This window comes from Hipposideros armiger, unplaced genomic scaffold (genome assembly GCF_001890085.2).
Source record: "Hipposideros armiger isolate ML-2016 unplaced genomic scaffold, ASM189008v1 scaffold_350, whole genome shotgun sequence".
In the NCBI taxonomy this organism is placed as follows: domain Eukaryota; kingdom Metazoa; phylum Chordata; class Mammalia; order Chiroptera; family Hipposideridae; genus Hipposideros; species Hipposideros armiger.
The window spans coordinates 396,264-420,723 of NW_017731700.1; the positions used below are offsets into that span (position 1 = coordinate 396,264).

The window sequence follows — 24,460 nt, forward strand, 5'->3', positions numbered from 1 at the left end:
TACCCCTTCTTATCTAGCCTCAGACAACTGATGATCTGCTTTATAGCATAATAGTTTTGCCTTTTCTAGAACTTCATGAAAATTCGAGTATATACTATATGGTATTTTGTGCCTGGCATCTTTCATTTAGCATAGTTCTTTTCGGTTCAACCATGATGTTTTGATATGTTTCTACTGATTGATAGTTTTCCTTGTGGTTATGGCCATATATTTTCTTCTTCTTTTAAGGCTGTTAATTGTGAATTTTATGTTATTAGGTGCTGGAGTTATTTGTATTCATTTAAATATTGTGGGATTTTGTTCCAAGATACAGTTGTCACTTGGACTCAGTTTTATCCTTTTGATAATTGTTCTTGAAATTTTAACTTAGGTCCAGAGAAGCCTTTAGTCTAATGCGAATTTGTCCCCAAGACTAAGACAATACCTTTCTGGGACTCTAATACATGAGATCTTTCCACTCTGGCTGATGGGAACACAAAGTACATTCAGCCTGGTTTATACTGCGAGGATTTTTCTGCCTAATTCATTCTCGTGATTGGTTATTTTCCTGGCTTCAGAAACTTGCTCTCGTGGATGCACAAGTCAGTGCTCAGCCACAGATTTGAGCGTACCTCTCGGTAGATCTCCAGAGTTCTGTCTCCCTATGTGTGCAGCTCCATCCTATATGATATTTAAACCACAGAATATAGATGCCCTGACCTCCTAAAACTCCAAATTCTGTCTCCTTAACTCAAAGATATGACTGACCTCTGTTGGGGTTCCCTTTCTCTGTTTTGCAACCTGGAAATTTTTCAAACAGAAAGCTGGGACTATCATAAGGCTCACCTCATTTTATTCCTTCTCACAGAGATCACTGACCTAGTCTGTTTCTTGTCCAATGTCTAAAAAACTATCATGTCATATATTTTGTCCAGCCATCTCCTTATTTAAGGCAAGAAGTTAAATCTGGCTTGTTACTTTATCATGGACAAGAGTGGTAGTGCTGTATTTCTTCTTAAATCAATTTTGAGAAGGTATATTTTTCTATACTTTTAAGCATTTTATTTGTTTTCAAATTTATTGACTCAAGTTTGTTGATTTTTTTTTATTTTTAATGTCTACCTTATCTGTAGCTAGATCTCTTTTCTTATTTATAAAAAGTATATTTATTTGTGCCTTTTATTTTTCTTGATTAATCTTTCCAAAACTGTATATTTTGTTTGACTGTTCAATAGACCAACTTTTGTTTTTGTTGACGCTTTTGTTTCTTTTTTATTTACTTGTTCTTTCTGCTGTTGTTACTAGCTTTCTACCATTATTATTTCATTCTACTATTATTACTATTATTTTTCCTTCTGTTTTCTTTGAGTTTGCTTAAGTTCTTCCTTCTACCTGCAATTCCTTTCTCCCTGTATGTATCCGAAGACTTTAACTGCAATAAAACCTCCTTTATGAAGTATTTCCTGACTCCCCAAATCCTTCCCCACCACCATCACCAGAGATATATTCTCTTCTCTTATAAAGATTGTATCAAATAAGCCTTTTCAATTTGTAACTTGTACCACCAAAATACATACATACACATTTTCAAATTCCCTGTGGGGGCTCTACTGCTCTTGGTTGAGAACCACTGAGTGGAGAAGTACGTGAATGTTCAATAAATACGTATTCCGTGATTTTTTTCCTGAAATAGGTATGACAATTTACAATGAACCATCAATGATTTACCTTTCAAGTACCCCTTTATCTAAATAAGGTGGAACCAATCTGGTTCCAAGTCTACACAGGTTTATGATTGTTCTCTTGAAAAGTATGGGTCAAACCACCCAACTAAATAATTCATATCTGTCTCTTACAAGACTTTTCTCCATATCGCTCTGGCAGATGGTAAGTAATGCAAAGGTGTGACTGGTTCCATGAATTGTGTGCCGAGACTAAAACTAAATTGCCAAATAAGGTATTAAGCATAGCTACATGGAAGATACATAAAGCACATTATCACTGGGAGTTAGCATAGGGCTATTGAACTAATGAACAAAACAAAATAATATTGTAAAAAAATACTTTGAGCTGGTAAACGTGTATGTTGGGTCTAATGGGCCTGAGTTTGAATTCTGGTGTTATTATTTACTAGCTTACTAGCTGTATGGCCTAAACCAACTTCCTCACCTGTAAAATGCATATAATAATACCAGACTCAACAGTGTTGTTACAGAGAGATTGCACTATGGAGTGGTGAGTGAGACACTCACTTTGGGTGCAAAATTTAGGGGGCACCAAAAAGCTAAGTAATTGAGATATGGAATATTTAATGCAAGCTCTAAAAAAAAATAAAAATGAGTGCAAAAATCCATAATGAACAAAATATCGATTTTTTAAAAATAAACACAGAATCTAGTTCTGTACTTGGATGATATGACCTCACGAATCACATGACCTCACTCACCTCTCCCTAGTACTGGCCCTGGTCGTTAGGGAAGCTAAATGAGATAATGGTCATAAAGTCATGTCTTTGGTCTTGTCCTTGACTTTGACTTGAATACTCTGTTATAAACTGTAAGATGGAGAAAATGGCCTTTTAGTCTTTCAGAAAACAACAATTCATAGTAAATAATGTTTAAATACAAGGAAACCTAACATATTTCCTATTGTTGTTCATTCTTAATTATATAAGTAGCACATAAGTGTGTAATAAGTAAGATTAGCATCCCCTTAAGCCAGAGCTTTTTCTAAGCATATACGCAGGTGTGTATCAATGGAAAATATATAGTATCATTTTTGTTATTTTTTTATGAAAGCGGCATTATCCTGTACAAAAATATATTTGCAAGTTTGCTTTTGCTTCATTCAACACTTTATCTTAGCATACCTCATCCTTGTAAAATACTGCATAGTGTTGCATAGTATAGATATACTATAGTTTGTTCATTTAGTCTCCCTATTGATATTCATTTAGTTTCTAATCAATCACTTTTATAGACAGCACTGCAGTGAACATTCTTATACACCCACATAAGTGTTTTTCTAGTTTAGATACTGAGAAGTAGAATTGCTGGATCTTATAGTATCATCAAACTAATTCATTATTGTCAATCTGATGGTTTTAAAATGGCATCTCGTTGCTGTTCTTGCATTTCTACATTTACTTTTTTAATTAAATTTATTGGGGTGACAATAGTTAGTAAAATTACATAGGTTTCAAGTGTACATTTCTATAATACATCATCTATATATCACATTGTGTTCGCCACCCAGAGTCGGTTCTCCTTTCATCACCATATACTTGATCCCCTTTTCCCTTTTCTACCAACTCCGTCCCCTCATACCCTCTGGTAACCACTAAGCTGTCATCTGTGTCTGTACGTTTTTGTTTCTTTGTCTTGTTTTTTTGTTGCTTTCATGTTTATTGGACATTTTTATTTTCTATTATGTGACCTTTTCATATTTTGTGCCATGTTTCTGTTGGGCAGTTTGTTCTTTTCTCATTGAATTTCAGCAGTTCTTTATATAGTCTGAATACTAATCCCTTTTCTTGTATATTGTAAATAATTCAAATAATTATACCTAGACCACTGCTTTTTGTTTAAACTTGTTTAGAATACCTTGTCACTGAGAAGATTTTTTAATTTGATGAAGTTAAATTTAGCAATCATTTTATTGAAGTATTTTGTTTACATTGTTTTTTTAAAAGATTACTTCCCCACTAAAAAAAATCATATGGTTGCCTATGTGAATTTCTCTTTTGTACAATGGTATTTTATGGCTCATTACAAAAATCAATTTGGTTTTTTTTAACTGTATGTGATATGTTGCTTTTTTCTGTTTTCTTTTAAAACAAATGGACAGTTTTTCCACCATTATTTATTTGAAATGCCCCCTTACCCACCAAATTATCAGATGTATATGTGTCTGCTTTGGGGCTCTGTTATGTTTTATTTATATATATTTGTCTATACCTATCCCAGCACCATACTCTTTTAATTATGAAAACTTTATGTTAGTTTGGCCTATGAGAATCAGAGAAGTTTTCAGAAAGGCAGTTACTCTTGACAAGGTGTTAAAAGATGCATAGGCATTCAACAGGCAATAAAAAAAGGAACAGGGCATTCTAGTTAAAGGGAACATGTGGCGATGCACAAAGTTATGATAGCACATGGCATATTTAAGGACTCTCAAGTTGTATGCTATCACTAGAAGATACTACTTATAGTCCAGGGTGGTTTTGAGGCCAGAGAGAATCGGCGCCAGGTTATAAGGGGTTTTAATTCCTCTGTTAAGATTTTGGAATTATCCTCAAGGCAGGGTAGACCTATTAGAGGCTTTTGAGCAGGGGAATATGATCAGCTGTCTTTGGCAAAAGTGTGAGGATGGTTTAAAAGGGAAAGATCCTGTGTAACTGCTGTAGGAATTCAGGGAAAGAGGAGACCTTTGCAAGCCGGATTAGTCAGATAAAGCTTTATAAGGGATCTGTTAAGCTGTGAAGGAATGACAGGATGTGGTTAATTTAAGGAGTGCACTCTGCTGCATGGGTTCAGGAAGAGAAACCTGTTACACGTTTATTTAATTTATAGTTGCATTATTTTGATCCTATACTTTTTAGATGAGGTAAATTATAAAATAAATAAATTCAGTATGTTGGGTGTTCATATCTTCCCATGTAATCTAATTTCAGCCAAAGTAGTCTTTGTTACAAAGTGGCATGGTATGTCTCCTTTAAGTAATCAAGCTTTAAAATGTCAAGTAAAGATTTTTTTGTTCACCGAAAGAAAGCAGTCCTGAGAGAATTTTTAACACAACTAAGGGTAGACATACCTCCAGTTAAAAAGTCAGCTTGGGAACTGAGAATGAAGGAAAGAGCAAGTGGGCAAAATAAAGCAGAACTTCACGTTGAAGTCTAAGCAGAAATGAGTTATTTTAGCAGGCAGGAAAAAAAAAGGCTACAGAATTACTGTTTCTGACTTAACTATTTGTGACTTCTAGTACAGAGCAAGAAAGTGTTAATGGGATATTTAAACCTTGAAATGTAATTGTTTAAAAGCTTAATCTGTTAATCTGTTAATTGTTAAAAAGTTTAATCTGGGATAAATAAGACTAGCATTCTTTACACAATTACTAGAACAACCTGTTGATAGAGGTAGGAGAACCAAAGTACAAGTCAGAAAACTTGCACAGACTTCTATATCTTTTCCTACTTGTTCTATCTGAAATTGCCTGGCTAACGTAATTATTTACTGATTATAACTAATTCATTATATTAAATATTTTTGAAGATAAATATTAGTGAGCCTACAGCGTGGACTATACTAGTTTTTTTTTCCTTCATTTGTCTATATCTGAGTAAATTCAAGCTACCATTCATGCGATTTGATCGAGCCTGGTGATTCACCGTGAATTGCACAGTGGCAACTTCCAGAAATAAAGGCAGACAGAGTTCAGTAGGGAGAAACTCAGCTCGTCTCTAGGATCTGTTCTGAAACCTCAGCCTCTGAATCATGGAAGGATATAACACCCCATGTGCCGTAATCTCTCTGTGAGCAAACTGCTATTCTGAGCAACTACTTAAAAAGTGGTTTGGTTCTGTATGTTCAAAATCTTTTTCAAGTTCTAGAAAGCAAAAAAGGGGGGGAAGGGGCCTGATGCACAGCTCTTTTAAAAGCCAGTGCATTGTAGACAGCAAATAAATTGGGCAGAAATTAAAGGTTTTTAAGCAAGATCAACATTAGAATTATTACTTATTAAAAGAGAGAGCGTTTGGGATGATCAAAAAGTTCTCAGAATTGATAGTGGTGATAGTTGCACAACATTGTGCATGTAATTAATACCACTGAGTTGTACACTTAAAATGGTTAAAATGGTACATTTTGTGTATATTTTACCACAATTATTTTGAGGAAGGGAAGGAAGGAGGGAGAGAGAGAGAAGCAATTGTAAAGAGTTCCCCCAAAGAGCTTTTTTCTCTAATAGGGGAACAGTCATTCTACATATTGCTGTCTTTATAAAGCTTTAGCTTCTTCTTTTTTAAGCACATGGAACCTGAGTAGGGTAAAGATGTTCTCTCTCCATCTTCTGTCCAGGAAGAATACCAGAAGTTAAAGTGAAGTGAGAACAGCCTGTGAGTCAGGAATAGATAAGGTCTTAGCAGAGAGTAATTATAGTTAGCAAGTGATTAAGAGGTTTCAGTGCCTGAAGTGACCAACTTCATGCCAAGCTTTGATGCCCCACATCCTCAATCAGAGCCAACAGATCATGCAGGCAGCAAACAGCACTTGTGCCCAGGCCAAGACCTAGGGCAACTTTTCAAGCCTGGAATAGTACCAAGTGAGTTCTAATTAGATTGGGGAGATAGTAGTGTCTGATTAATTCTATTAGGATTGATAAAAGTCTATTTTACTGTGGTAGGTGTTTTTTTAACCTCAGGTATTTTGTCTTATGATTTTTCTTTTGATAAATAGATTCATGCCATCTAGCCCTCAAGTTCATAGTTATGTTTAATACAGAATATATGTTGACAGAAAACAATAATGAGATATGGTTACCTATGGCTCATCTTAGTGATTCATGCCTACAGGGAAGTGAAGAACAAGAATTAGTTAGATAACCCCTATACCATCATGTGATGGCAGCTACCTGAATGGCAAGTTTATTTAACTAAGCTAAAATAACTTAACTGTCAAAGTCATAACTAATATAGAGGATATTTGAACATTCTGGAAACATATGGTATATTTATTTTTAATCAATATGTTAGTTTTCCTTCAACCTGCAAGTATTTTACGGGCAAAGTGCCACTAAATAGAAATCATGGGAACAGTCACTAATTTGCTCAAATCTTACATATTATACTCCATGCAGTGGAACTTCTAGTTGCCTTTGCAAGTCGTAAGGAGAAAGAGCAATGGCTTTCTGTTGGTCAGTCCCACTGAACTCTGATTATGCCTTTCACACAGGGTTGCTTTTATTCTTTAAAAGACTCTGTGAGCTTGAAATTAGGACCATAACAGAAGTTTAGTTTGTATAAAAATTTGAAAATGGTAGGATACCTGTGAATGTGCCTCAATGCTTAATGGGAGAAACAAAAAGAAGCTTGGAGCCTGCGTTCAGAAATTGCTAGGAGAGTTTAATGGACTCTATTCTTAAACTCCTAAGAGCACCCTTGCAGAGAGTTTGCCAATAAGAAAAATCACTGGGCTCTCTGCCTCCCTGTGGCTGCTTTTGGTAAAAGTTCCCAGCGGGAAAAGTGAAACCACAATCCATGGGAATAGGAGCTATTGCATATCCATTTATATGTAAAAAGTATTTCCCTAGCTGGTGTGTTAAATTTGGCTATTGCAAATAAGAATGATTCTTTTTTTTTTGGCCTGGCAATAAATATTCAATTTTTGTTTCATTTTTATGATGACAAATAATTTTCAAGTTTATTTCCTTTCTTTTAAATACAAAGCTAAACCACAAACAGGTACAATCAAGACATTTTATCTCACATTGACACTGCTTTGGATCCTCCTCCAATTCGCTGACCACTGACCAGGCAAGTGTGGGGTGGAGGGGAAGACATTCTTAAGTAGCACCTTCCTGAGGCTGGGGGTAGGTGGGGTGAGAGCTGGGGGGCATCAAGGTGGAGGACAGGCTCTCACACCTGTCTCCATTCACATTTACCTGGGGCTGGAGGACCGGGAGACCCCAGGTCATGGCTCCAGAGCTCCGGCCCCCTGGACTGCAAGTTAACAGAGTGAGATTAAGGCCCCTTGGAGAGGGAGAAGTGACCTACTCCTCCTGCCATCACAGTCAAGGGGAAAACTTGACCCTTAGCCTTGCTCCCTGGGTGCTGGACCTGCCCCCTGCCCTGGGGTGGGGGCCTGCACTTCAGGGTTTGTCTGCATGTTTGCAGGAAGGACACCAGGTGGTCTGACAAACAAAATGCCTGACAGCAGGTCTGGAAGTTTCAACGAAGCAGAATTGGGTCTGGATGGGGTGGGGGTGGGGATCGGATAAGTAATTTCTGTTCCCACTACAAAACTTTATTTTTTATTAGAATAGAGTACCATCTCAAATCTCTTCTACAAATAAAAAGAAAAGAAAACACAAACCAAAAAAAAAAGGAAAAAATCTCAGCCACTTCACTCACTTTAAGACCTATGTACATGTAAGTTGTTTTCTGTGGTGGTTTTTTTTTTTGGTGTTTTTTTAAATCTTTTTTGTTTTTTTTTCTTTTATCTTTTTTTAAAAATAAATTCAGTGTTCATATTTCCATAAAGAATTACCCCAGTTCCAGGAAGCCCTGCTTCAGCAGGGCTAGCTAAGCATTGCTTTTCCCTGCCCACATCTACTTCGATTACCCGCCTTGATGCTTCCAGGTGCCCAGTAAAGTGGCAGCCTGTGCAAGAGTAAATCGAGGCCCAGCCGGTGCTCATGGGCCACCGGGTCAGTAGGCTTTCGAGAAAGCAGAGGGGAAGACTAACTGCGAAACCTTTTTAAAAACATTCATACACTTCCATGTGCGCCTGTGGAGACATCAGGAAAACAAGAGCTTGGGAACATCCCGTCCATGCCTGTGGGAGGCGGTGTCTTCCCCATGCCGGCTGCACTCAGACAGGACATGGGGGGTGTGGGGAGTGGGGAAGACTCCTAGCTCTTCAGCTGGAGGCCAAAGCTTCACCCAGCTTCTTAGTTCAGGTTCAACTCTTTCCTCTTAAACCTGGGCCAAGTCTCATGCATAGGAAGCACAAACGTTCGACTTGTATGCAAAAAAGGTACAAAAACAACTAGAATATAAAAGTTTTGGTAATATAAGGCCATCTGTTCAAGTCCACGTTGGAAACCTGTAACAGATATTTAAATACTACAGTGAAAAGGCATCTTAATATACTTTTTAAAAACATCTGAAGGAATCTGCTAAGATTAAGTGTGTAAAAAAAAATCAATTCCCTTTGAGGGCACTCTGTTCATTGAAGAATGTGGGGGTGGGGTGGGCAGTTAATGCTTCAGCCAGGGGTGCGCTTCGATGGAAGCCTGGCTTCAGTCCCGATAGTCATACAGGAGCTCCTCCTCGGCCTCGATGTCGCGGGAGGCGACGAGGTGAGGAGAGACACACTGTCGATGTCGTGCAGTTTGGTTTGGAAGTTCCCACATTTATTGTGATTGATGAGTCTTCTCAGGCGATTTGTCTCTCTGGTTGCATCTACACAATAGGTTTTGCTCAGGTACTGAAAATAGTACATGTAGCAGCCGGTGGAGGGGTCTTGTGCTTACAGAGCCTCCCGCTTCTTGGCGTCCGTGATCTCAGTGAGGTCCCCATGGCATTCCACCACAAACACGCTCTGGGAGAACTGCTTGGTGGCGATCATGCCCCTGCCCTCCGCCATCAATGAGGTCAAACTTCATGCCTTCTTCCTTCCCACTTTCAATCAATTTGTCTATTCTTTTCCTTCCTTCAGACTGCAGCTCAGCTTTGCTCTTCCTGGAGCTCCTTCGCACAGGGTAGACATCTGTGAGTTTGTGATTCTGTTGCGTTTTTCCTTGAGCTTTTTTTCCCAGGGGCCTGTTTGACTGTGAGCAGCTTTTTCAGGGCTGGCTTGGTGACGGATGCACTGGGAGAATCACAAGACGAGGTCGTAGTTTTTGGAGGTTCTGAGGCTTCGGATTTTTGGTTTGGAAAAGGTGCCAGGGGACCTCTCCTGGTGTCTTTGATCTTCAAATTCCTCGGACTTCATGGTGCTTTGAATTGCATTCCCAGTGTATCTTTTCTCTTCCCGTTTCCTGTAGATTCCGGCTAATGGCTTCCCCTAGCATTTGACTTCGTGATGTGCAACTGAGTTCTCTTCCTGAAGGGGGGAACGTATTCCAGAGCATTTGGGCTCATGTAGGTATAGATCTTTGATTGCCTGGTAGACACGTTCTCCTCTAGCCATGGCCCGGGTCTGTCACCACCTGGGATCTCCCGGGAAACCGAAGAATGATTCTTAAATACCACCTTAACAACAGTGATTATTTTGTTGACTTACATTATCAACCCAAAATTTCTTTAAGGGTTTCTTTCTGTTGTTTTATTTACCTAATTTTTAAAATAATTTAAATTGTTTTCATTTACAGTTGCCATACAATATTATATAAGTTTCAGGTGTACAACATAGAGATTAGACATTTATATAATTTACGAGGTGATCACCCTAATAAATCTAGTACACAACTGAAACAATGCATAGTTATTGCAATATTATTGACTATATTCCTTATGCTGTCCTTTACATCCCCATGATTACTTTGCAGCTACCAATTTGTACTTCTTAATCACTTCCCCTTTTCACCACCCCCAAACCCCTTCCCAACTTGCAACCATCAACATGTTCTCTGTATCTATAACTTTGTTTCTGTTTAGTTTGTTGGTTTATTTTGTTCTTTGTTTCCACATGTAAATGAAATCACATGGCATTTGTCATTCTCTCTCTGACATACTCCACTCAGCAAAATACTCTCTGGGTCAATTTGTGTTGTTGCGGATGGCAAGATTTCATTCTTTTTTATGGCTGAGTAATATTCCATTGTGTATATATACCACCTCTTCTTTATCCATTCATCCATGTGTGTACACTCAGGTTGCTTCCATATCTTGGCTATTGTAAATAATACTGCAATGAGCATATGGATGTATATGTCTTTTTGAATTAATGCTTTGGAGTTCTTCAGATAAATACCCAGAAGTGGAATTACTGGGTCCTTCTCTATCTCTTGTTATGGCCTTTGTCTTAAAGTCCATTTTTTCTGCTATAAGTATTACCACCTCAGATTTTTTTGTTGTTTGTTTCCTTTTTCATGAAATACCTTTTCCCATCCCTTTACTTTCAGTATGTGTGTATCTTTCAATGTGAAGTGGGTCTCTTGTCGGCAACATATGTAAGGGTCTTGTTTTCTTATCCATTCAGCCACTGTGTCTTTTGATTGGAGCATTTAATCTATTTACATTTAGAGTAATTGTTGATAGATAGGTAGTTATTGCCATTTTGTTATTCATATTTTTTATCTTTTTCCTTCTTCTTAAAGAAGTCCCTCTAAGGGCCGGCCGAGTGGCTCAGTTGGTTAAGAGCTCGCTCAAGAGTTTGTGCTCTGAGCAACAGTGGTTTGATTCCCGGCCCGAGGTGAGCAGCCGCTGAGCTGCCAACAGGTAGCAGGATGNCTGAGCAACAGTGGTTTGATTCCCGGCCCGAGGTGAGCAGCCGCTGAGCTGCCAACAGGTAGCAGGATGGCTCAGCTAAAAAAAAAAAAAAAGTCCCTTTAAGATTTCTTGTAATATTGGTTTGAAGGTGATGAACTCCTTTAGCTTTTTCTTGTTGACTTACATTATTAAACCAAATTTTCTTTCAATCAGGGTATCTTTAAAAGACATTTTTCTTTATGATAATTTTAAGATATTTCTTTACTGAATTATAATTTCTATATAAGAAAATTCACATTTTAAATGTACAGATCGATGATGTTTGACAAATATAAACACCAATTTAACCACCATTCCAATTAAGGTAAAACACATTTCCATCTCCCTCAAAAGTTCCTTTGTGCTCCTTCATAGTCAATTTCCACCACCACCACCATCTTTGTCCCAGGCAACCAGTCATCTTTTTTTTTAACTCGAGCTTCATTTTATGGATTCTCAGATTTCCTGTAAATGAAATCATGTAGCGTATATTCCTTCTGTATGGCTAATTTTGCTTAACCTAAAGTCTATAAACTCTATCCATGTTTTTGTGTATATGAGCAACTTTTTTATTATTACTAGTAGTAGTAGTAGTAGTAGTAGTAGTAGTAGTAGTAGTAGTCGTCCTAGTCCTACTACTAGTATTACATGAATATAACACAGATTTTATCAGTTCAACAGGTTATGGGTCTTTGAGTTCTTTTTGATTTTTGGCTATTTTGAATTATGAGGTGTGATCAAAGAATATGATGAATGTTTAAATAAAATATATATTACAATAAAAGACACATTGCCACTAATCTCCCTCAAAATACTCCGCCCTCGCTTTCAACACACTTATCCCATCTTCCTTGCCACTTTCTGAAGCAATTCTGGAAGTCCTGTTTTGTGAGTGTCTAGTTGCCCTGTCATGGTCAACTCCATGTCCTGAATCCTTTTGACTTTGGGGAAGAACCAGAAGTCACACAATGTCATATCCAGTGAGTACGGTGGATGAGGGCACACCATAATGTTTTTATTTGACAGAAATCACCATGTACTAGAAGTGATGTGTGACACGGAGCATTGTCATGATCGAGGATGATTTATGGCACACTTTAAAACACAGCTTCTCTCAACAGTAGCTCATACCCAACTGACTGCACCAAAGAAGTTGGAACTTGTCACACATGTTGCTAAGGTTCTATGTGCCACTTCCTATATTGAAGATCCCTGCCTTTCCATTGGATGTCACTTGGCAGCAGCATTCACCATATTTTTTTTATCACAATGACTGCATGTCACGTATCACTTCTGGTACAGCAACTTCTGTCAAATAAAAATACTACGGTGTGTCTTCATCCACCTTATTCACTGGATGTGGCATTGTGTGACTTCTGGCTCTTCCCCAAAGTCAAAATGACAATGCAAGGTAAATGTTTTTTAATCGATTCAGAACATTAAGGTAGCCACCACAGTGCAACTAGACATTCACAAAAGAGGACTTCCAGAACTGGTTGAGAAAGTGGCAAGAATGATAGGATAAATGTGTTCAAAGTGAGGGGGAGTATTTTGAGGGGTATTAATGACAATGTGTCCTTTACTGTAATATTTTCTTTAAATATTCACCATATTTTTTATCACACCTCATATGCTGCTATAGACTATCACATACAAGTCTTTCAGTGGATGTATGTTTTTATTTCACTTGGGTAAATACCTAAGAGTAGAATTGCAAGGTCATGCGATAAGTATATTTACCTTTATAAGAAACAATAAAATTGTTTTAAAAAATAGTTGTACCATTTTACAGTTTCACCAGCAGTGGATGAGAATTACAGTTGCTCCTCTTTCTTACCAACACTTGATATTATCAGTCTCTTAAACTGTACCCATTATAATAGGTGTCAAGTAGTATCTTGTGGTTTTAATTTGCATTTCCCTGATAATTAATGATGTCCAGCTTCTTTTCATGTACTTAGTAGGCATTACTATATTTTCTTTTGTGAAATATCTGTACAAGTCTTTTACATATTTATATAGGGTGATTTGTCTGTTATTGAGTTGGAAGAGTTCTTCATATATATTGAATAATGGGCCTTTGTCAGATATAGGTGTTGCAAATATTTTATCCTGGCCTATGGCTTGCCTATCTATTTCTTAATTGTGTCTTTTGAAGAGTAGACATTTTTGCTCAATTCATCAACTTTCTTTTTATTACTCATATTTTTGGCCATATCTAATAAATTGTTGTGTTGAGAAGTATTATTAAGTTAAGATTATTAAGGGCATGGACTTAGGAGCTACTTAGACCTGGGTTCTAGGGACACTACTACCACGGATCCTAGCCAAGTGACCTGACCTCTCTGTTTCTCAGTTTCCTCACACATAAAATGGGTATAATTCTATTACCTAACTTCAAAGACTGTTGTGATGATTAAAATTGATAATATATATAAAATATGTTATACAGTTTCTGGACTAGCAAGCACTTATTAAGTGGTAGCTGTTATTATTTGCAAATGTGTGTCTTTGGGACGTTGTCATCATCTTCTTAAACTCCCTTCTCTTTTTCATCCACTGTCTTAGGCAGGCAGCCAAGAAAATGTCTCTACACTCATTGCATGTCCCATTCTATAAGAGGATTGTAACTAAAGATGGCTGTAGCACACTTTGGTTTTCAATGAAGCAGTCGAGATGATACTCCCTGAAAGTAAGAGAATCATCGGGGCCAGTGAGCATGGCCCTGAGTTATGATTGACTACCTTAAGAAGCAGCTTCCCAATTCTGAGGACTTGCTTCTTTGGGCCCAGAGCCTCAAGTGATTTATATGAGACCAGCAGGCTCTCTTTTTCAGACATGGTTTCCTATATCTGATTTTGGGTCTCATTCTACTCCAAGACATTTTTCTTATTTTTAATATCCTCTCAAATTCGGAAAGATATTACTTTCCTGATCTTGTCGTAATTAACAATAGCTGTTTCTTGCTAATGATCTATTACCTGAAACTGCACATAATTCTGCTGACAGGCTGACAGGCTGACTAATTTACAAAGTTTGACCACCATCTCAAATCAGCTGGCAAGACGTTTTGGGCTTTGACACTGCAAAAGTTCTTTGAAGCTTACTTATCAATTCTCCCTAGTATGTGAATAATAAATACAGGGTTGCTAAATATGGAAGTTCATCTTCAGAGTGTGCTTAGCATACAAGGCCCTCTTAAAGCTCTCTTTAACAGATTATCTGCTCGGGATTAGCTGTGGTCTCAACTACTTCCCCATGGATAAACACCTAGTTGGAGCATTCTCATTAAATAATTTTCATAAAGAACACCTGATTATTTATGAAGAAACAATTGAAAAACACTATTAACAAGACAAGTCTTTCTAAGAAGGCCTTAACTTGATTACTTTTGCCTTAAGATTGCCTTTGCCTTTTCTTAATATATGTGTCAGTTTTACCCACACTTCTTGTAATAAAAATACACACACACACACATACATGCACGCACATGCACACACACCTACACAGAAAGAACAAATAGAGAAAAAAGAGTACGAGAGGCCTCAGCTAAGAAGCATGATGGGAAATGGAATTTTCTGCTCAATAAACTCTCTGGTTAGGGAGGCAGTGAAGCATACTGGAGTTTAGAGTCAAAGTAAAGATTTAAGTCCCCTTTTAACCAGTTATTACCTGCATGACCTTGAGTCACAACCCCTCTGATCCAGTTTCCTTATGTGAAAAATTGCGATAGAAATGCCTGTGTTACACAGCCATTGAGAAAATTCAAATTCAGGCATAAAAACTTTGTAAAATATAAATGTTCTACAATGGTAAGGGACTATCAGAGAGTCACCCATTTATATCCTGGAACCATCCAGGAAAGGGCTTTAAATCAGTATATCCATTGTGATGAACATGGAATTGCATGTCCAGATCCCCCTGCAACCAGGGACTTGTTGCCCCAACTATTGAAAGTATGTCAGGAGGCAGTCTGGTTTTTAACCCATTCACAGACTGCCTTACCTGCACAGAGCTGCATCACACTCTTCCCAAGTAGGCCCACATTTAGTAAATGATTAAGGCCCAACATAGAGTGGGAAGACCAATTAAAATGCTTTGGTAGTTGTTCAGGTGAGAGATAATGGAGACTTAGTGCAGTGTTGTAGGAGTCGAGATAAAGATAAATACACATAGGTATATTGAGGATATGCTTTGGAGGTAGATTCCACAAGACTCAGAGATGAGAGGAAGAATGGAGTAAAGGATATGCCATAGATTTTTGGCTAGGTATGTGATGAAGGTTTATTTTTAAGGCCATATTAATTTTGAGATAACTAGTAGTCCTCCAGGTAGAGATGTAAAGGAAATAGGTAAATATTATACACGAAATTGGAACTTAGAGGGAAAAATCATGGCAGGAAATACAGACATAGAAGTCCTCTGCCTAAGGGCATAGGACCTAATGAAATTAACTCCCTAGGATATGGGCACCTAGGTCTCTGCATCACTTAGATATGGAGAAAAGTGTTTGGTAATCTCACAGTTATGCTATTTTGGAAATGCATCACTTAATCAACTGTATGACTCAAATTCAGTACCTGGGCTATTTAGAAAGAGGCCTCATGACTTCACTGATATATGGGATGTAAAACTGAAAACAACAAACGAACAAGACAAACAAAGAAAAAAAAGCAACTCACAGACATGGACAAGAGCATAGTGGTTACCAGAGGGTAAGGGGGGAGGGGTGGTAGAAGAGGGAAAAGGGCGTCAAATATATGGTGATGGAAGGAGAACTGACTCTGGGTGGTGAGCACACAATGCAATACATAGATGATGTTTTATAGAATTGTACACTTAAAACCTATATAATATTCCTAACCAATGTCATCCCAATAAATTTAATAAAATTTTTAAAAATAAAAAAATAAATAAAAAGGATTTTCAAATGGACAAATAATGTATGAAAAATAAATAAATGCTATTGGGAGAGTGAAAATGAAATAAAAAGAGGCCGCATTAAATTGAAGAGATGTTTGGTTTTGCTGTTGCTCCTTTAAGCTAATAATAACAGAGCTCCTACTATGTGCTAAGGGATTTATATTTATCATATTATTTAATTCTCACAACATATCTAGGTGAGTATTACCAACATCCTGATGTTACAGATGAGGAAATCGAGGTTCAGAGAAGTGTAGCAGTTTGGGCCACGTTACACAGTTAGTAAATGATAGAGGAAGTTTCGCAGCCCTTTAGCCTCCACATGCAGTGCATTATAATAACAGCAGTAATAGCAGCCATTAATAGAGTACCTACTGTGTCCTGGTCCAGTGCTAAAGCACTTTACATGGCTTATCTCATTCTAATTAAAACCTTATTGATTATCCTCATTTTACTGATGTTGAAGCCTAGGTTTAGAGATGCTGAGTATCTTACAGTTAGTAAGTGGCAGAGTGGGATTTCAAATATACTTTTGTCTGATGCCAGAGCTCATACTCTTAACCGCTATATTATATTGCCTTTTATCTCCTATGACTTAGGTGAGTAGACATGCTAATTTGTTCTCCAGAAGGGAACATAACTATCCCCAAATGCCAAGCCAGTTGAAAGTGAAGCATTACAAATGATGGTATTTCAAAAAATAATTTTTTTAGAAGTAAGAAGCTGAAGGTAGTTATTAAAAATCAACAAGATACCTATATTTGGAAAACATCTGTTCAAGCATATTCTAAAGCTATTATCTTTAAATGAACAATGGTAAATTTATGAATCCGATTTTGCTTTTTATTCTAAATTGTCTGTAGGCATGAAACAGAATGAACATCACTAACCAACATGGGATTGAAACCATGGCCATGGCCATGGCTTATGAGGACAGTGTTTTCAAATACTTAATGGACTTGAAGCTTCTTCTATTAGTTATTTTGGAAAGATCAGGAGATGTCATAATGACAGGGAGACTTATTTGATTGGGTCCAAAATTCTTCAACATGACAACAAATAATGGTATACTTGCAGTTTCTCTTCTCTTGTCACTGTTTTTTTTTTAGCTCCCAAGGAAAAGGTTTCTAAACAAGTCACAAATATATCTAATTTCAACAAGTATTTATTAAATACAGGCAGTATCCATAACACATTAATAATTGTCCTGGGAACACCAAACTGCTTTTGAATCTTTTGCTTGAGATTTGTCTGGAGAGCTAGTGATGGACAAGTTTATCTCTGGAGACCCCTTATAGTCACAAATATTCATTGAATTAAAAAATGAACCTTTGTAAACTCAAGCCAAAATAATGTTCAATAGTGTGAATTTAAAGCATCATGGCAAAATGATTGGTGTTTAACCGAGTATGTCTTCTCTAAGTAGTGAAGCCTTTGTGTGGAATAAGGCTGAAGCCCAAGGTAAAATGGATGCCATTTTGCCTGTGATGCTTTCAAAAACAAAGTTCTAAGGGTCTCACTAAAGGATTTGGTGAATATTGGGTGGATGAAAGTAAAATCTAAAGCTTTTCACAAGACAGAGACAAGCCAGTCAACAGATAAAAGACATTTGTAGAAACTGTAGAATCTGTATCTATCTGTGTGTGTGTGTGTGTGTGTGTTAGTGTTAGGCTGTTGCCAATCTTTCACTGGCAATTGCTGATTACAGGTGTTTGGCTTAAAAATAATTGTAAGTGAAGTGTGAATTTGGTCAACAGTTATGTCCCCAGAGATGAGAACTTTAGTCTCTCATTTTCTGAAGCTACTACCACACACACATGTCCTCAGGCACTACTGATGGGGACATTAAGGTGACCTATCTGTCTATCTTACCACATTCACTCAGTCTAGTGCTCCAAAGAAGCAGCCAAATATTCCATCTGGCCTAAATATATGTATATGTGGGCAGAGGAAGGAGTAATGATGGTTTAGTTCAGCGACACTTATTCTTCTGTCACAACTACCATGCAAGTTTAAATGCTCCTAGAAAGTATTCTTTGAAGGAGTTCCAGATTGGAAGATTATGTTTGACTCATTGCAAGTCCTCTGCCTTTTTAATCATATCACATTTATATCAGATTTGGTAATGGCCTGATAATCATATGTTTTTAAATATTCATTTAGGAGCTTGTATGTATTTGAAACATGTATTCAGCAGTAGCACAGTAAATAATGTCCATTTTCGTGAGCTAAATTAAAGGTAATAATAATAGTAATAATAATTTAAGTATAAAGAGTGCCTAGGATTTTCAAAATATCAGTTCAGCTAAGCATCATGTCCTATGAACAAATGCACAGCTAAATACATAGCAGCTGTCAGACACTAGCTACAACAGCAGGCGCATGTTTCTCAGCAGGAATTTTTCTGCCTTTCGACATTTCAGTCCTGGGTATTGCAAATAGGATGTGGTTTTATATTTCTGTTATTTTCTTTCAATTATAGAATCTGAACGTACATAGGATTCTTTGAGTTAATCTGTCCCACCTTCTCCCCCAATGAAATTATCCTTTCTATAACACCTATGACAGGTGGCTATTTAGTCTTTCTTTTTTTTTTCTTTTGTTGCATTTGTTTATTAAAATGTATTGGGGTGACAACAGTCAACAAAACTACATAGGTTTCGATTGTACAATCCTATAATGCATCATCTATATATTGCATTATCTGTTCACCACCTTGAGTCAGTTCTCCTTTTTTTGAATTTGTCCAGTGACAAGTAATTTACATCCTAGCAAAGCAGCCTTTTCCATTGTTGAAGAGTGCTGACTTTTGGAAAAGTCACTTTCTGTTTTGGCTTTAACTCTAACCATCACTGCTACTTTTCTTTCCCTGACTAATATTGAATAAACCTAATCCTTTTCTACATGACAGACATTAACATTTTTTTTAATACAGCTTCCTTTGGCCAACCACCTGTGACAGCCCCCACCCCCGCTAAACGATTCTCAAATTTGAAAACCCATAGTTTCCACATCTGTTCCTCATGTGAGTTCATCTTAAAACCTGCCCCCTTTTCTTTAGAACTATGTAGATCTGGGTTCAAATACTGGACCCCTACTATGTGAATTATAAAATGGGGATTACTACCACAAGAGACTTTGTGAGAATTAAATTGATAGGTAATTAATCCTAATTTAATATTATTGGTTAAGCATTATTCTACCTGTGTTACATATGTTAACTGATTTAATTTTTAATAACAAACCTATGAGATAGTTACTATTATTATTTTCCTATTTTGTACATAAGAATGTTGAGACAATAAACACTGCCTGAGATCACATAACTAATTTTGGCAGAGTAAGGATTTGAACCCCGGCAGTGTAGCTCTAGTAGCTCTTTAGCCACCATTCTTTACATTTACTACCTTATTAAATTAGGTGATATACAAAGTATAGTGTCTGATATAATAGTTGCTTGATAAATGTTTAATTTCTCACTCACCATTCTGCTACCCATCTTCTGAGTACCCTTTAGTTTTTCAAAATCCCTAATATGGGCCTAATACTCCAGATGTGATCTAATGAACTAAAACAGAGGGGCACTTTCTTCCAGTTCTAGGACCAGGTTTCACTTGACACTCTATAGATTAGATGAATCGAAGTAAATTATCCTGTCTCTGATGGCTACATGAGGATCCTTCCCTAAGTTATGGTGATTCATACATTTATTCAACAAACGTGTGTTGAGCACCTGTCACAAATTAGGTGCAGTATACGTTGTTGAGGATACACTAGATGATGAACAAACATATAGAACTCTACCTTGTGGCATTTAGAGTCCAGCTTTAAAGGCAGATGTTAAACAAACACAAAAATAAACATGATTAATAGTAAGAGGTTATGAAGGAAGATAATAGGGTACAATACAAAAGAATAGTACGGGGGATATATTCTAAATTGGGCTAAAGAGTACCTGAGGAAAGGTCTTTCCATGGAAGAAAATTTAAGCTGAAATTCAAAGAGTGAGTTGGAGATAGCCAAGGAAAGTATGGGGAAAGTGCATTCTAGGAAGGGCTTAAACACAGGTTGAAGGTCCTGAGGATAGAAAGAGTTTGATCTGGTAAAAGACCTAAAAGAAGGCCATTGTACAATGGTTGGGAAAGAGTGAAGAGGAACCAGAGTGGCTTCAATTGAGGTTGGAAAGGTACGCTGGGGCTATATCATGACAGGTGATTGTCCTAAACTAATGCTGCCATTGTGACAATGTTGCAGTCACAATCAGTGTTTGAAGAGGCATCTTAAAAGGAGGCAGCTCAAAAGGATGCTGCAAGGAAACTCCACAAGTTGTTCTTATAACACATGTGAAGCTTATATACAAACATGCAATCAGGCTGTAAATACTGGTAAATCCTTCTCATCAGCACCTCCATTAATCCACCAACTGCATCTACAACTTCCACTTCAACTTATCATTTTTGTAGTATCTAGTTTTTGCCCTCCAGTCTCCCCCAGATATTTCTTCTAATTAAAGATCACCTATATGTAAGTGTGGAAGGAAATGGTATTCAACGTGATTTGCACAAGAATCATTCATCCCTAGACATGGGGATGAAACCTATATACTGAGAGGGTTGAGACTAGCCGTGTGTCATTTGCCAGTAGTGATAACATCAGATTCCAAAATTAGGCTGTGGATTCATAACCATGGATTAGCTTTCCACTCATCTTCTGTCTGACCTCGAACATGTAAGTTAACTTTTCTGAGCTTCAGTTTTCTCACCTGAAACATGGGACTAATAATATTTAGAAAGGAGGGTGGTTGTGAGAATTAAATTAAGTGGCACACTTAATGTGTATGAAAGCACCTGCCACAGTGCCTGTCATGTAGTAGACAATAAATGATAATATTATTTCTTCATGAAATGAAAGAGAATAAGTTTCTTCTATGAAGTCATCATAGGATGACCCTTCAGAGTTATATCATAAAACTTATCTATGTTTTATTATATTTGGACATAAGTGTCCTATTTGAATTTTACTAACTTCTATTTCTATAGTTTTTTTTATGGAGTTCTAGTACTGGCATCTGAAAGGAGCCTTAGAAAAATATTTTCATCATCACCTTTTAGTGAAAATCATGATGAAGAGTCCTAATCTTGAATCATACACAACACACACATATATAAGTATCACAAAATACTAATTGATTGTTCCCTTTGTACCAGATTCTGTGCTAGATCCTGGAGATACTAAATATTAATAAGCATAATATACACCCCCCAAGAAGTTCATAGTCAAATGGGTATGACTGATCTGTGTGAAACTAACTATATTACAAGATAGGATCAAGCAAGTGTTAAATCCATTCCCTGGGAGCACAGAGGAAGGAACAATGAATTATGTTTGTGGATGTGGCCACAACAACTAGACCTCTTATTATATGTGTTTGACTTGAGTTAGACATGCTGACGTCTTCAGACCCACTTGTTTCACAGCAACTTAAAAATTGCATTTCATCTTGTAACTACTGAATATATGATGACTTGGGGTGTATTTTCCTCAGCTCAATTGACAAGTTGTTCCTGACTGTATGCTCTGTGTGAGGGGTTTTGGTGGATAGAGGAGAAGTAGATTATTTGGTGCCTGCTCTCAAGTGCCCTCAAGCTGGACAGTTCAGAGTGAAAAATCCCCCAAGATGGTCATTAGAGAACAATAACCTATTAACTGTGGAGCTGCCTTTGATATATTCAGAGAAAGAGCCCAGAGTGTGTTGGAAGAGTTACAAAAAAACGTAGGAATCACTGTTCTTGCTGATATAAACATTACTCCAGACTTCTAGAAACTACCTACATGTTTAGAGAGCCATCTAAATATTCTCCACTGAATCATAACTCAAAAGAGAAAAATAAGTTCAGTGTATCGGAATCTCTCTCAACACTTGTTAATCTGAATTTATAGCTCAGTGCCTTAGGAGTGCTTTATTTAAATTCTGTTAAAAATCTTAGCTGGAATATTCTCCGTTGATCCAAAAACAAATAGGTTAAGCATGTATTATCAAAAACAACAGACATGCTCTCAGAGCTGTATAAATTTCAGAATAGGAGCAACCTGACATAAGAAAAAAGCGAGGTGCAAATAAATGCTTTCAACCCTTGCTTTTTTGTCAGATGAGCCTTTGAAAATGGTGTTTTGAATTTTTTAGGTGCACACACATCCTTTTGTCAGTGAAATGCCACAAGAAGGTGTGTTTGGGAAGAAGCTAACGGAAGAGGGAGAAGTGAGGAGAGATGCTGATGGGCATTAATGAGTTGGAAGAAGGTCAACAACCCATTTGGAGCTCATTAAATCTATTATCTGAGTTTAGAGTGGTCCCAGGTGGAACTTGTGCTGACCTACCCAGAAATCCCACTTTAGCAAGAGCAATTGAGAAAAGAGAAAAGTAAATGTGATGGTGGCTTTCAGGTTACCACTTCTAAGTATGATGAATGGAAATTTCAGACTCCTAATTTGGGGGGAAAGACTTTAAATATAATCATGGTCATTGCAATTGTGCTTAAGAGGTAAAAATCTATGTTAGGTTTTAAAATAAAAACAAAAAAATAAAAAGTTATCCATGCTAGTTGTTTTAAATCCATTGCGATATTGTTTTCTACCTGTCCTTGAAGTCACTCCTATCTTCTAAGCCTAGCAGTTCTCAAACCTCAGTTTGCTTCAGAAACACTTGGAGAAATTGTATAGAATGAAGACTCCTGCTTCCTCTCTCACCAAATATTCAGTAACTCTCAGGTTTGGCCCAGGAATCTGCAGGAGTAGTGACAGGAAAATGTTAAGTAATAAGAGGGAAACTAGGCAGAGCGAGTGGCACATTGGTTAAGAGTTGGCTTGGGAGTGCGAGCTCTGAGCAGCAGGGCCGCCAGTTCGAATCCCACATGGGCCAGTGACACTGCGCCCTCTATAGCTAAGATGATGAACAACAGCTTGACCAGGAGCTGGGCTGCCGTGAGTCACTGGCGATGGTGCAGGCTGCAGTGGGGCTGCAGTGGGCTTCCGTGAGCTACCGTGAGTGGCCGGCAGCCAGTATGAGCAGCCATCCAATGGCCAGTGACCAACTGCCTCAACTGGGAAGAGCACAATGATCACAATACCAACATGGGCCAGTGAAGCGACGTCCTCCACAACTAGACTGAAGAACAAAAGGACAGCAAGTTGTCTGTTCCCCTTCCCGATTCCCCAATGCTGTTCCCCTCCTCCAATTCCCCAATAAAAATTTGTAATAGTAATAATAAAAATAATAATAATAATAATAATAGGGAAACAGCTTTGTAGTTCATCTTAGAAACTTTTTATGTTTTCTAATATTTTATTTATTTTACCATTACAGTTGACATACAATACTATATTAGTTTCAGGTGTACAACAAAGTGATTAGACATTTATATAATCTACAAAGTGATCACTGATAAGTCTAGTACCCATCTGACTTGTGCATTGTTATTACCATAATATTGACTATATTCATTATGCTATACTTTACATCCCCATGACTATTTTGTAACTACTAATTTGTATTTCTTAATTTCTTCCCCTTCCCCGCACCCAATGCTCCTCACATAGGGCAACTCGCACAATTTTCTCTATCTATGAGTTTGTTTCTGTTTTCTTTAGTTTTTCTATGAGTTCCACATATACATTAAGTTTTATGGCATTTGGCTTTATCCACTATGCATAATACCCGTTAGGTCAAACCATGTCATTGCAGATGGCAAGATGTCATTCCTTTTTATGGCTGAGTAACATTCTATTATAAATATGTACCATTTCTTTATCCATTCATCCATTGATGGACATGCAGGATTCCTCTATATCTTGGCCTTGTAAACAATGCACCAATGAACATATGGGTGCATATGTCCCCTCGAAGTAGTGTTTTGGATTTCTTCAGATAAATACCCAGAAATGGAATTACTGGGTCCTTTGTCTTTTGTTATAGCCTTTGTTTTAAAGTATGTTTTGTCTGATGTAAGTATTGCTACACAAGGTTGTAGTTTTTTTTCCATTTTCATGAAATATCTTTTTCCATCCCTTAACTTTCACTCTGTATCTTTTGATCTGAAGTGAGTCTCTTGTAGGCAGCATACGTAAGGGTCTTGTTTTCTTATGCATTCAGTCACCTAAGTTTTTGATCACAGCATTTAATCAATTTACATTTAATGTAATTGTTGATAAATATATAGTTATTGCCATTTTATTATTCATATTTTATCTTTCTGATTAGTATTGCTTCTTCTTCTTCTTCTTCTTCTTCTTCTTCTTCTTCTTCTTCTTCTTCTTCTTCTTCTTCTTCCCCTTCTCCTCCTCCTCCTCCTCCTCTTCCTCCAACTCCTCCTC

The 24,460-nt window shown here is 37.3% G+C and overlaps 1 pseudogene; it reads right to left on the reverse strand.

Moving 5' to 3' along the window:
* Positions 1-8,952: 8,952 nt before the first annotated feature.
* On the reverse strand, positions 8,953-14,214 carry LOC109392828 (N-lysine methyltransferase KMT5A pseudogene; annotated as a pseudogene).
* Positions 14,215-24,460: the final 10,246 nt, after the last annotated feature.